The sequence below is a fragment of the Arachis ipaensis genome, chromosome B3 (genome assembly GCF_059453495.1).
Source record: "Arachis ipaensis isolate K30076 ecotype BB chromosome B3, ASM5945349v1, whole genome shotgun sequence".
Taxonomy (NCBI): domain Eukaryota; kingdom Viridiplantae; phylum Streptophyta; class Magnoliopsida; order Fabales; family Fabaceae; genus Arachis; species Arachis ipaensis.
In genome coordinates, this window is record NC_142438.1 from 33,699,589 (window position 1) to 33,715,377 (window position 15,789).

Sequence of the window (15,789 nt, forward strand, 5' to 3'; positions counted from 1 at the left end):
TGAGGCATGCGCATGTACGAGTCCCGTGTCGAAGGCGTTTCAAAATGGCACGCTCATTGTTCCTGGCGTGTTGCACGCGGTGCATGCAACGTCCCTGGAGGCAGTGGCCGAACTTGAAACAAAATTTTGGGGGGCCAAATAGAAGATAATTGTCAAGATGCTTTTGATATGGACCCATTTAAGATAAGTTCGTCTAACCTCATCTCTCTGATTTTGGTGATATGCTAAATTTGAGGCTGTTTTCAGGGTCTCTTTCCAAAGAATTAAGGTCAAACTCAACAAATGCAACTCTTTAAACTTTTGAAGGTTGTATCTCACTTTCTTCGTGATTCATTAAAGTAGAAGAACTATCTACAGGTGTTAATATTGTAAAAGTTATATGTTCTCCTTCTTGAATATTAGCCTTCCTCTTAAGAAATGCATCAATTCTTTGATTTTTTATGATTATTTTATATTAAAATTTGAATATATATCCTGTAAAATATGTAAAAAAGAAGTTAGAAGGACAAATATTAAAATTTATAATATTTATTGAATTTTTTAATCAATTTATACAAATACAATAATATCAATACTTATTGAATATTCTAATATTTTTTATCATATAAAAAATTAAAGTAAATAAACAGTAAAATATAAAATAATATTAAATTACATAAATAAAAAATACCTAATTTTTTATATTTGAACTCAAAGGTAGAATGAGTGTTGCTTATATGAAGATTGAACTTTAGTATTTTAAGTCATAGTAAAGTATTTGAGCCAACTGAACTATTTTTTATTTTTTAAAGAAGTATTACTAATTTTTTAATAAAAGTTTGGGGGGTCATGGTCCCCTTGTCTGAACTAAGCTCCGCCCTTGCTTGGAGGTGTCTTTCTTATGGCGTGCGACACACCACTTCCTTGGCGTATTGCACGCTCGTTTCTAGCTCAAATGGCCTTGAATCAAATCCTCTAAAAAGCTGGCTAGCGTGCAACACTGTGTCTTGGCGTGTTGCACGCCAAGTTTTTCACTGGGCGTTTGAAACGCTGATTTCTTGGCGTGTCACACGCCACCAAAAAGTCATCTTGGGCATGGTTTTGAGGGTGTGTTGAACGCCTAATGTGTGGCGTGCAACGCCAAGCATGCTATGCACTCTTTTCTTCTCTGGTTTCTGGCTTGGCATGCAACGCCCCTCTGTGGCATGTGACACCCCAGGTCTCTGTTTCTGTATCTTGGGGCGTGTTGCACGCCCCCTGTCTAGCGTGTGACATACCATCCCACTGCCTCTTGGTGGATGCTTTTCTGGTTACTTTCTTTTGTTTGTACTTTGCTCCTTTTTTACCTTCATTTTCCTGTTATCAATTCACAAAATAAAGGACTCAAAATATTAATAAAATTTCATATAAAAGCATATGATAAACAAGAAACAATCAGTGAATTCTATTAAAAAAATACCTAAGAAAAGTACTTAAGATGCTCATGCATCAAATACCCATGGACACAACCAGAACACACCTACCCCAAACCTGAGCTACCATAAGTAGATCCAACCCAGGTTCAAACACTGGAAAAACATAGAATTTTATCAAATCAAACCAAAATTAACACAACTCATCAGTAGGAAAATTGGGTGGAAAGCGCCATTTTCAACGTTGATCAGGACAGTGGTGTGGAGATCACCCATCACCCATGAAAGAGAAGAGGTTCTGCCGGAGCCAAAACCATAACCAAGTGAAGAAAGACCCCCTGAATTTGGGTCGGGAAACTCGTTACAACTCGTGGCAGCAATGTTTTCTTCAAAGAAAATGTGGAGAATATGGTGGAGATGGAGAATGTGGATGTCATGGAGAATGAAGGAGCAGCTCAAATGCAGACCGCTATTCCTTAGGAAGATGACATACACTGTGCTTAAGGCATACTGGTTAGAAAATTCCCCTTCTCAATTTTATTACCTCTGCTATGATTATATTTGCTTGGAATGTGAGAGGTGTTGTGAATAAACCTACAACTTGCACACTTAGAGAATTTAATAATATGAATAAGATAGATATAGCCTTACTCTTTGAGACTAGGTATAGTAGAAGTAGAGCTTAGGAAACGATCAGCGCTTTGGGGTACAAATATTCTTACATTGAAGAAACTGTTAGTTTTCAGGAGGAATTTGGGTCATGTGGGATTGTGATGACCTTGGTATTACTGTGTTGGAATCAAACAAGCAATATGTTTTGTTAAATATCAAAACTGTAGGGGAGCAGGATTAGTGGTTAACTACTGTATATGCTAGTCTACAAGAACAAGAAAGAAGAGAAATGTGGAGAAATCTATGCAACATAGCAAATAGAGTTTAGAATCCCTAGATGCTAGTAGGAGACTTCAACGACGTAAAGGAAGAATATGAAAAGAAGGGTGGTGCAAGGACAGATGCGAGAGCTTGCAAAAGATTCTATGATAATATAGAAAGTTGTAATTTGATTGATTTAGGCTTCCTGGGGTCCAGATTCACTTGGAGAGGAGGTGCGATGGATAAGAGGGACAGAGTCTTTAAATAGCTTGATAGGGCTTTGGCCAATGTTGACTGGAGGATGAGGTTTTCAGAGGCTAAAATAGAGGTTCTCACATGAATTCATTCTGATCATCATCCGTTGCTTGCTACTTTGAACCCAAGAAGAGTTGACGGAGGAGAAAAACCTTTCCGTTTTGAAGCAATGTGGGAAACACATCCAAGTTTCAAGGAATTTCTAAATGAATCGTGGAAAAACTAAGAACAATTACCAGAGGCGCTGGAGGATATGGCGCATTGTTTGTGAAAATGAAACAAAGATATCTTTGGAGATGTTCTAAAGAAAAAAAAGGAGACTCATGAACCAGTTAAGAGGAATCCAGGTAGCTCTATCTTATGGTTGGAACAAATTTTTTGAGAGATTGGAAAAGGAGTTGAGTCAAGAATTGGAAATCGTGTTAGATCAAAAAGAAATTCTATGGCTCCAGAAATCCCGACAGCAGTGGCTAATTAAAGGGGACTGAAATACTAGATTTTACCACACAAAAACCTTCATACGAAGAAGAAAATATAAAATTCTGAAGCTGAGGAAAGGAGATGGATCTTGGTGCGGAGAACAAGAGGAACTGAAGATGATGGTTGATGAGAAGACTTTTGCGTGGTCTAGAAATTTACAGATAAATCCTCGTTGCAAGTATAGTTTCTAAACCAACAAAAGTCCTTTCATACAAACGTTTGGTTGTCACAAGTAACAAACCCAATAAAATTTATAAACTGAAGTATTTAAACCTCGGGTCGTCTTCTCAAGGAATTGCAGGAAAGTATAATTTATTATTGGTTATGGAAAACAGTATTTTTGGGTTTTGAAAAGGTTTGAACAAGAGAAATAAATTGCAGGAATTAGTAATTCAATAACTAAGAAAACTCTTGGCAAGGTATGAAAATTAGAAGTCATATCCTAGTTATCCTTATCAATGGTGATGAGAATTATATTTTGCTCCCCACTAAGTCAACCTCTAACTATGAAGGTAAGTCAAGTAGATAAATCAATTTATCACCTAAAGTCCTAGTCAACTCCTAAGGAAAGACTAGAGTTATAGGAATTTAAATCAATCAGCAAAGATAACAATTATCAATCACGATGAGTTTGACAACTCAAGAGTTACCAATTAATCAACCAAAACCAAAAGGGAAAAATCTAAATTATTTATATAAATAAAGGAAAGCAATCATAATTCTGAAATACCTCAAATTATATTAAATAGAAAATCAATCTAAACATAAACAGTTTATAAACTGAATTGAGAAAATAAATAAAAGGAACATTGAATCTGAGAAGAAGTTGAAATCCTAAATCCTTTAAGAGGAATCCTAATCCTAAAACCTAAGAGAGATGAGAGAACCTCTCTCTCTAAAAACTACATCTTAATTATGAAAAGTGAATAATGGAAGACCTCCCTCATCAATGGATGCATTCCCCCACTTTATAGCCTCTAATCTGAGTTTTCTGGGCCGAAAACTGGGTCAAAAACAGCCTAGAAATTGCCTCCAGCAATTTCTGTTACGTTCAGGTCGCGGCAAAGTGACGTGGAGGCATCGTCCACACGTTTGCGTGGATTGTATTTTTGCCAGGTCACGCGTCCGTGTGATCCACGCATTCGTGTCGCCTGGCATTGTGGCAGATATGGAAAATTATACATCGTTGTGAAGCCCCGAACGTTAGCTTTTCAATGCAACTGGAACCACGTCATTTGGACCTCTGTAACTAAAGTTATAACCGTTTGAATGCGAAGAGGTCAGGCTGGACAGCTGTAGCAGTTCCTTCAGTTTCTTGTATTCCTTCCACTTTTGCATGCTTCCTTTCTATCCTCTGAGCCATTCCTGCCCTGTAATCTCTGAAATCACTTAACACACATATCAAGGCATCGAATGGTAATAAGAGAATTAATATTAGCAAATATAAGTCCAAAGAAGCTTGTTTTCAATCATAGCACAAAATCAGGAAGGAGAATGTAAAACATGCATTTTGTATGAACAAGTGTATGAAAGATTGATAAAATCCACTCAATTGAGCATAAGATAAACCATAAAATAGTGGTTTATCAACCTCCCCACACTTAAACAATAGCATGTCCTCATGCTAAGCTCAAGAGAAGCTATAAGGGAGTGAAGAGGAATGGTAGGATGTATGAAATACAACCTATCTATATGAATGCAACTACATGCTAAGATGTTTCTATCTACTTGGTTAAAAGTAAATAAGCTCTTCAAGACAAACATAAATCAGATTTCACTAATTCAAATTATACAATAAAAGACAAGTAAACTTGTAAGAAGATAGCTCATGAAAGCAGGGAACATAGAATCAAGCACTGAACCCTTACTGGTAGTGTATATCACTCTAACTCTCAAGTGTCTAGGGTCAATCACTCTATTCTTCCCTAGTCATGCTTTCTCAACCTTGTTCTTCATCTAACCAATCAACAAATATTTAGTATACCAATGCAAACATCATGAAGTGTTTTCAGGGTTGTAATGGGGCTGAGGTAAAGGTAAGGATATATATATATAAGGCTAAGTGAGCTAACAAAGTGAATCCTTGATTAGTCTAAGATCTCACCTAACATATACATACTTTATATAATTTAAAATACTTTACCTAGCTACCCAAATTTTTCCTACTTTTGTATTACATGCTCATGTATCAAACTTCTTTTTGAATTTTGTCCCATGTGCATTGATCCTTTTTATTTTGCATTTGGGGTAATTCATATATAATTTTTTGTATCCCCTTATTTAATTACTTAAATTTTTTTTCAATGCACATGATAATTTAATTATTTTGATTTCACATGAGCATGCTTCCCAAATTTTCAAATAACTTATTCAATTTAATTCCCCCCTTTTTTCTATCATCCCATGTTTCCATAAAATTCCCCATACTTAAATTATATACAATATCTATCTTAAGCTAACCAAGGATTCAACTTGGGATTTTTAATTTGTTTTTCTGCTTAAGGCTAGTAATGTGGTTATAAAACAGAAGGGGATTAAAAAGCTCGAAGTGGCTAACAAGGGTGACATAAAAGGGTAGGCTTATTTGGGATAAGTGAGTAAAAACAAGTAATGGCCTCAATCATATGTAAGCATGTAAATACACTAAATAATGGACATATAGAGTGGAACAAAGTAAAGATTGTAATTATAGAGAAGAAAACACACAAGAATAAAATATTTATGGTTAACTAATGTAACCATGTAATTAATCTCAAAATTTCACAGGTTGTGTGTTCTTTGGCTCAAAAACCATGTTCCAAATACAACTTCAAACAAATTTAACACATAGAAAATTTTAATTTTTTTTAATTTAAATTAGTGAACTGGTTTTTCAAAAATAGGGTCTTAAAAAGAAACTTATTATTTTTCAATCAAGTAGTACTTAAATGCAAACAATCAACTACACATGCAATCTATTATGCAATGCAACATTGAACAAACAAAGAAAATAGAGTATTGGTGTTGAAAAGAAGGTAACTAACCCCTGGAAGTCGGTATCGACCTCCCCACACTTAAAGATTGCACCGTCCTCGGTGCATGCTAAGATGTACAAGTGGACGGGCTGCTCCAACTGATGCCTTTCTCTATAGATTGTGTAGATTGACTTGTCTGTCTCCCCATATAGAAGTTCTTCCTTTTTCCTTCCTCGGTGGCCATCCTGAAAGAAGAGGAAAAGGGAGAAAAGTAACCCAGAAATAAAGATAAGAAAAATAAATAAAATATGGGTTGGTAATGCCAAATAATAAAGGTCTCAATTACATGGAAGCTACAACATGCAGTGAGAAAATAGTAGAAGCATACGACATATCAATAGTGCAAGAATTGCAACAATGGGAAAGAGGGTGTGGGTAATGCAAAATAGTGTAAGTGCATATCAATGCAAAAGGAATATCAGTATTATAAAAATTAGCATTGACTTATGAATAATAATACCCAATTAGAATAAAACAAGTCATGAAGCACTAGAGTAATTCAAAAAGATGTAACAGTTGAATGAGAAAATTTTAACACCAATGAAAAAAAAATAATTTTAGAAAAGAAAATAAAAATATACCCAAAATTAAAATGCAATGGATGAAAGTATGCAAATAAATTAAATAAAATAGAATGAAAGTGAAGAGGGATGAGAAGTTAAAAAGATGAAGTAAGAAAGAAAGAAGAAAGAAGAAAAGATAGAAAAAAATTAGGATTAGAAAAGAAAAGATAAGATAACTGGCACTGATCAGGATAAGTTGTGCGACGCGGGCGACGCGAGCGCGTGGGTTACGCGTTCGCGCGGATAGCGCCTCTATGAAGTGACGCGGACGCGTGGGTCACGTGTTCGCGTGGAGTGATTTGTGCCATTAGCGCGAGGGCAGCCTCGCGGTCGCGCAACTCTCTGTTTTAAATGCATTTTGCCAAAAATCTGGGTGACGCGGTAGCGTGGTTGACGCGATCGCGTGAATGGCCATACTTTTGAAAAACGACACGGATGCGTGGGGCACACGTTCGCGTGATGGGGCTTGTGCTTCTAGCGCAGTTTCAGGCCCACTCCATCACAACTTGCTGCCATACACCCGTTTTACGTTGATTTTTAGGGTCATGCGTTCGCGTGGGTGACGCAGACGCGTGGGAGGCGTAATTTCCAAATGACGCGGCCGCGTGGTTGATGCAGACGCGTGGGCATGTTTGTGCCAAAGGCACGCCTCCAGCCACGCTCTCGCGTGACTCTCTGTTCAATTCTCTTTTCTTCAAAACGCACTGGTGACGCAAACGCGTCAGCGACGCTGCCGCATTGCGTGCGTGCTTTTTTTTATGCAATTATGTAGTATGCAATATGCATTGCTAATGTAGATGCTATGAATACTTCCAGGTTCAATGAAAATAAAATAAAATAAAAACAAACAACAGGAAATAAAATTGAAAAAGAAACGATCATACCATCGTGGGTTGTCTCCCACCTAGCACTTTTAGTTAGAGTCCTTAAGTTGGACATTTGGTGAGCTCCCTATTATGGTGGCTTATGCTTGTATTCATCTAGGAATCCCCACTAGTGTTTGTACTTCCAGTAACCTCCGGGATCCCAAACTAGGCGCAGAAAGCCTTCAAGTAAGTTAAAGCAAGTGACAAGGTCCCAAGAGTGTTGATTGCCAGAATGAATTCCGGGGTCCCAAATCTTGCTTTTGCACCCGTCTTCTTGTTGAGCAATATTGTTCCAACCGGGTGGCAGGCAATCTGAATTCTCACTAAAGTGGCCAAACAACTTCCTAAACCCATTCAGTTGAGCTTTACACCAACCTTTGTATTTAAACTTTGAGCTTTCCACCATATTGAACCTTTCATGACGACTCATACCACTAACCATCTCTCTCTTACTCTTAAAGCCACAAAGAGCTCTAAGCTGACCATCTGTTTCAAGCAAAGCATATTCAAGTGAGCTAATTAAGCTTAGAGATGAGAGATTTACCCACTTGAATGAAGGGATGGATGGTGATGGCTTTGGGGGAGAGGTCTCCAACAACTTTGGCAAGGTAATTTCCAGCTCCATTCCCTTGAGCTCTTCCTTGACAAATTCCACCTCTTTGCAAGCTTCTTCAATTTCAACCTCTTCCTCTTGGTAGATTTCTTCCAATTCAGTCTCTTCTTCATTACTTACCAAGGGCATAGGAGGTTGTGCTTCGTCTTCTTGAATCTCCATCTCATGTCCAATGGGAGAGGATTCAATTGTAGATAAGAATTCATTAATGATTGAATCCATCTCTTGATCATCCCCTTCAAAGTCTTCAACCATGATATGCTTTGGAGGTTGTACACCCTCCTCAACATCAATTTCAAACTCCTTAGAAGGGGGCTTTATGACTTGAGTTTCCCATGGAGGTTCCGCATCTCCCAAATCTTCAATCATTTCTTCCTCTGCAACTATTATGGCTTCCTCCACTTGTTCCAATACAAAGCCATGTTCCTCATTGTCCACCGAAGTTTCTAGTATCTCCTTCATGCTACGCTCTTCTTTTGATTCTCCACATGCAGCCATGGGAGTACTTTGAGTGCTCATATGTTGAGAAGCTAATTTATTTACTACCTCGATTAAGGCAGTCGCGAGTTCCAGCACGTCCCTTTGCATCTTCGCTTGCCCTTGAAGAAGAACACGAAGTTTGTCACCCATTGGAGATTGGGGTGGATATGAGGGTTCATTATTTTGGAGAAAGGGTTCATAATAGGAAGGTGGTTCTTCTTGATAAGGATATGGAAATGGTGAATATTGAGGTGGTGGTTCTGGGTGTGGTTCATATGGTGGTTGGTGTGGTGGATATAGGTTAGGGTCATATGGTGGTGTTTGGTGGTAAGGGGCTTGTGAGTATGGTGGTCCAGAGTTGTGTTGAGGAGATGGTTCATAAGCATATGGCGGGACTTGTTGGTAACTATAAGGGAGTCCACCATAGTCATCATTTTGGTATGCATCACAGAATGGTTGTTGGTTATAGTGCATTGGAGGGGGTTGTTACCAAGAGGGTTGATCAAATCCTTGTGGCTCCTCCCATCTTTGATTCTTCCAACCTTGATGCCTATTTTCATTATAGTTTCCATTCCTTACAACAACATTGGAACCAAACTTAAAGCAATGGGGGTGAGAACTCATAATAGCAAATAAAAATTAAAAACGAAAATAAAAACAAATTTAAATTAAAAGGTTATTGAAATTTAAATTTTGAATTTGAAAATTAAATTTTGAATTTTGAATTTTTAAATTTTGAATTTTTAAAATTTGAATTTTGAATTTTTGAATTTTGAAATTTAAAATTTGAAATTTAAATATTGAAATTTGAAATTTGATTTTGAAATAAGATAAGGTTTTGAAAAAGATATAATTTTTGAAAAAGATTTGAATTTTGAAATTTAAAACTAAGATAAGATAAGATAAAAATTTTAAAATAGAAATCTGAAATTTTTTTTATGCAAATTTCGAAAATTCAATTAAAATAAAGAGAAAAGATATTTTTGAATTAAATGAGGAAAGAGAAAAACAATAAAATGACACCAAACTTAAAATTTTAAGATCAAAACGAAGAGAACAACTAAGAACAACTTGAAGGTCAAGATGAACACGAAGAACAAATTTTGGAAAAATTTTTTAATAACTAAATAAAAACCAATAACCTCTTAATTTATGAAAAAGTAAAAAATAAAAACAAAAATAAAAACAAATAAACAAGCAAAAAGCAAATATTTACAATAACCAATAATAAGGCACACGTTTGCAATTCCCCAGCAACGGCGCCATTTTGATGAGAAGACTTTTGCGTGGTCTAGAAATTCACAGATAAATCCTCGTTGCAAGTATAGTTTCTAAACCAACAAAAGTCCTTTCATACAAACGTTTGGTTGTCACAAGTAACAAACCCAATAAAATTTATAAACCGATGTATTTAAACATCGGGTCGTCTTCTCAAGGAATTGTAGGGAAGTATAATTTATTATTGGTTATGGAAAACATTATTTTTGGGTTTTGAAAAGGTTTGAATAAGAGAAATAAATTGCAGGAATTAGTAATTCAATAACTAAGAAAACTATTGGCAAGGTATGAAAATTAGAAGTCCTATCCTAGTTATCCTTATCAATGGTGATGAGAATTATATTTTGCTCCCCACTAAGTCAACTTCTAACTATGAAGGTAAGTCAAGTAGATAAATCAATTTATCACCTAAAGTCCTAGTCAACTTCTAAGGAAAGACTAGAGTTATAGGAATTTAAATCAATCAGCAAAGATAACAATTATCAATCACGATGAGTTTGACAACTCAAGAGTTACCAATTAATCAACCAAAGCCAAAAGGAAAAAATCTAAATTATTTATATAAATAAAGGAAAGCAATCATAATTCTGAAACACCTCAAATTATATTAAATAGAAAATCAATCTAAACATAAAGAGTTCATAAACTGAATTGAGAAAATAAATAAAAGGAACATTGAACCTGAGAAGAAGTTGAAATCCTAAATTCTTTAAGAGGAATCCTAATCCTAAAACCTAAGAGAGATGAGAGAACCTCTCTCTCTAAAAACTACATCTAAATTATGAAAAGTGAATAATGGAAGACCTCCCTCATCAATGGATGCATTCCCCCACCTTATAGCCTCTAATATGAGTTTTCTGGGCCGAAAACTGGGTCAAAAACAGCCCAGAAATCGCCTATAACGATTTCTGTTACGTTTAGGTCGCAGCAAAGTGACGCGGAGGCATCGTCCACGCGTTTGCGTGGATTGTATTTTTGCCAGGTCACGCGTCCGCGTGATCTACGCGTTCGCGTCGCTTGGCGTCGAGGCAGCTATGACGAATTATACATCGTTGCGAAGCCCCGGACGTTAGCTTTCCAACGCAACTGGAACCACATCATTTGGATCTTTGTAGCTAAATTTATAACCGTTTGAGTGCGAAGAGGTCAGGCTGGACAACTTTAGCAGTTCCTTCAGTTTCTTGTATTCCTTCCAATTTTGCATGCTTCCTTTCCATCCTCTGAGCCATTCCTGCCCTGTAATTTCTGAAATCACTTAACACACATATCAAGGCATCGAATGGCAATAAGAGATGATTAATATTAGCAAATATAAGTGCAAAGAAGCATATTTTCAATAATAGCACAAAATCAGGAAGGAGAATGTAAAATATGCATTTTGTATAAACAAGTGTATGAAAGATTGATAAAATCCACTCAATTGAGTACAAGATAAACCATAAAATAGTGGTTTATCAATGGTACAAAATTTCTTCAAAGAATTGTATGCACAAAATGATTATAATAGGCCGCTTTTAAATTATCCAAGTAATGTACCGATGCTGGAAGAACATATCAGGGAGGACTTGGAAAAGCTTCTCACTAAAGAAGAGGTAAGATATTCTATTTTCACCATAGGATCTTTGAAGGCTCCCGAGGAAGATGGATTCCTAGCTTTCTTTTTTAACGAAAATTAGGGACTAGTAAAAGATTTAGTTTTTTCTTTTATAAAGGAAATCTGGAAGAATTCGAAGATAATAAGAGGAATAAACCAAACTTTGATTGCTTTGATATCTAAGATACAAAACCCAAAATTTATCAACCAGTTCTATCCCATTGCCTTGTGCAATATGATCTACAAATATTTGACAAAGATCCTGGTTGCAACACTTAAGCCACTGCTCCTAGAAAGAATTTTTCCTTTTCAATCTAGTTTCATAACAGGAAGAATCATCCACGATAACATAATAATTGCAAAGGAGATGGTGCATGATATGAGATAGATTAAATGGAAGAAAGGATTCCTTACGATTAAGATCGACTTTAAAATGGCATATAATAGAGAAGTTGGGAGTTTGTTAAACAGAGCCTGCAGGAGTTTGGACTTCCAAATCAGTTGTGTTACTACCGTGTCATATAAAATTCTGTGGAATGGCTGCAAAACTGAAAAATTTGATCCTTCGAGGGGTATATGATAAAGGGACCCTCTCTCTCTCTCTTTATCTTTTTGTCATAGCTATGAACAAACTTTTAAATCTAATTGAACAACAAGTTGAAGGAGGGTAATGGTATCCGATGAGGGTAGGAAGATAGAGGCCTTTGATCTCTTATTTGCTTTTCGCCGATGATCTTCTTCTCTTTGTGGAAGCCACAGTGGGCCAAATCAAGAAGATAAAGATGATCATGGAAGAATTTGGAAAAGCTTCAGGCTTTACTATCAATGCGAAAAAGACCTCAATTTATTTCTCAAAAAATCTCCATAGAAATTTGCGAGATGAGATAACCAACGAGTGTGGATTCAAAGAAGTTCCTTGCATAGGGATATATCTGAGAGCCTACTTTTCCAATAGCTGAAAAGAAAAAGAAATATACAAAGGTGCAATTGACAGAGTTAGAAACAAACTAAAGGGGTGGAAAGCAAAGTGCTTATCATTGGCCGGAAGGATTATACTAGCAAAAATAGTTGTAAGTCTTACACTCAACTTTGACATGATGTATTTCAAAATTCCAAAAAAAAATTGTAATGAAATAGAAAGGATGAAAATGAGCTTTATTTGGGGGTGAGAAAGGAGGAAGCAGAAAAATTCATGCTATCAAATGGGAGGTCATATATAGCCCAAAGAAGGTAGGAGGTCTGGGATTTAGAAGATTGCACACTATGAATGACGCTTTCATCCTCAAGCTTCTGTGGAGGTTAGTCAGTGAAAAAGGAACATTATGGACAAAAATCATAAAGCATAAATATGCAAGACAACAAAATCTATTGCAGGCTATGAATTCAACATCAATTGATACACCCTTTTAGAAAAACTTAAGGAAGATGTGGGACACATTCAAACAAAACATTGCTCTTTCACCTGAAAACAGCACTAGGATACTTCTCTGGAAAAAGTCGTGGTTAAGGGATGAACTACCACTTACAGCAGCTATTATTAAAAGGGGCTGAATTGAACCTGAAAATGAAACTGAAATATACGGTTATGGAGAGTGGAGGATGAGACTTTTCTCTCTCTTCAATGACAATCTCCAAGACAACATAGTCCAAAAAATAAGGGCCTTGCATCCACCATGTGAAGATCTAGGAGAAGATAGATTAATGTGGAAAAGAACACGTGACTTGCTTATCAAGCTTTATGTCATCTATAAGAGGCAAACGATTAGGTTTGGAATATAATATGGAAGTGGCAAGGACCCCAAAAGATCAGAGCTTTCATGTGGCTGCTAGTGCACAAGAAACTTGTAACTTCCCAAAGGCCCAGTACGGCAGTAGGATATTTGGTGCTTCCCCTCACTGTCATATATAGACTAATGTAAAGGAATCCTTGATGCATGTTGTCCGAGACTGTCCGAAGGTAAGCAGAACTTTGCAAAAAATAGTTGCACCAAGTCATCTATCTAACTTTTATAGATCTCTCTTTGATGTATGGATCCGTTGAAATCTTACTACGGAACTTGGAATCACCAAACAAGTACGATAGATCACACAGTTCATAGTCACATGTTGGACTTGGAATTGGAAGAACAGAGAAATATTCTCCCTTTCAAGAGACCAAAAGAGACTAAAGTGGTTATATACTACTATGTAAACTCCATCATCTTAGCTTTTCGAAAAGCGAAGCTGCTGGAATCAGGCCCAAAAAGAAGGGAGGCAAATATCAAATGGAAGTGTCCACTAAAAGAATGGATCAAACTAAATACAGATGGAGCAGTGACAGGAGATATGGAAGCAGCAGGGTACGGCGGCAGGGACGGATGTATGTATATGGGTGTGGGGCAATCGCCCCCACTACGATTTGAAATTTTTTTGAGTAGTATATGATAATAATATTTATTTGCCCCCACTAAATTATTAAATTTGACCACACAATAATTTTTTACTTAACTTTTGGTACTTCATAGTCAATTTAAAAATTTTATATTAGATGTCATTAGAATGATCAATTCTCAATTTAAATAAAATTTGTGTTTTTTCTTAGAAATCAACTCGAAAGAGTGTTATTTATCTTTTTTTTATATTAGTTTTAATTTTTTTTGTAACTACATTAATTGAAAGAACTTTTTTAACTATGAATCTCAATAAGAATTGACTTCTAATTGTATAAGAAGTAATTTTCTAAATAAGTATTTACTTATATATGTAAAAGAAATACTACACATCCAAGTCTTTTTATGAACTAAGTCTAACCAAGTTAAACAATAAAATTTAAAATAATATCAGTCATAACTGATTTTTGTTGTCTTAGATAAATTTGATTGGACTTGGTTAACAAAAAAATATGAATATGTAGCATTATCCTATATAAAAGACAGATATTTATAAGGGTAAAGTATATTTTTTGTCCTTGAAGTTTGGCAAAAGTTTTAAAAATATCCCTAAGTTTTATATTGTTTCAATTTTATTCCAGAAATTTTTTATTTGCATCAAATATACCTTCGAAGGCTAAATTTTCAAAAAATTTAAGACCAATATAACAATAATACATGAAAATTATGCTTGATTTGCTTGTATTGAGGGGTTGTTCTTATGAAATTATTGTTGAATCGATCTTAAATTTTTTGAAAAATTAGCCGTCAGGAGTATATTTGATGCAAATCGAAAACTTCTGAGACAAAATTGAAACAAAATAAAACTTAAGGATATTTTTAAAATTTTTGTCAAACTTTAAGGACAAAAAATATACTTTATCCTATTTATAAATGATTATTTTAGTGTTTTAATTTGTAAAATTAGATATTATAAAAACTAATCATGTTATATATACATCGAAAATAACTACCTGTGTATATATATTGAAATAAAAAATACATATTAAAAATAAATTAAATAATATATATATATTTATATATAAATATATAATGATTAATAAATAATTTGATAACTAATTTTTATGTATACATAATATTTTTATTATAAAAATTATATATATATATATATATATATATATTTTTTTTTTTTTCCCCACTATCCAAAATTTTTGGATCCGTCGGCGGCCTTTTTAGAACTAAAGATGGAAGATGTATCGCGGGATATATGGTTAATATGGGAAGGTGTATCGCCTTCCAAGCTGAGCTTTGGGGTGTTTTGCATGGTTTAAAGATAGTCTGAGACTTGGGCTTTAAAAGAGTTATTATTGAAGCTGATTTCGAAACGGTTGGACGAGTGATAAATCACGAAAATAAGCTAAAGGCACATTCGGACAATATAGCTAGAGCAATAGCAACACTCAAAGAAAGGAAATGAAAAGTAAAGTTTGTTCACAACTATCGAGAAGAAAATCGGTGCGCGGACTGATTAGCAAAGAAGAGCTTGAGAACCCATCCTGGAGTTCACTTCACAGATTAACCTGCAACAGAACTTAGACAGATTTTGCTTGATGATTGTAGAAGGGCAATCTTACCCCAAAACATTGTAGATGTGTAATCTTAGGCGTTAGCCCCGTTTTCTTACCAATAAAAAATAACGAAATATTTTAAAAGTGTTTGGACTAGAAAAAAAAAATGTTTCAAAACTCAAAATATTTATTAAAACCCAAACCCAAAGCTTATTTAAGATTTTTTTTAATTGATGAAAATGAAGGTAAATGGTCCTATCTATTCCCACCACAACAATAGCTCCAACAATGAAGCCGCTTAAATAGGGTATACTTACTTTTTTGGTTTTCTTCGATTACCTTCCTCCTTTGCTTTCACATTTTACACTTGCATTCCATTTAGAATCTCAATACAGATAACTCATTTCCATCATTGTAACCCACCACAAACGAATCATTTCAACAA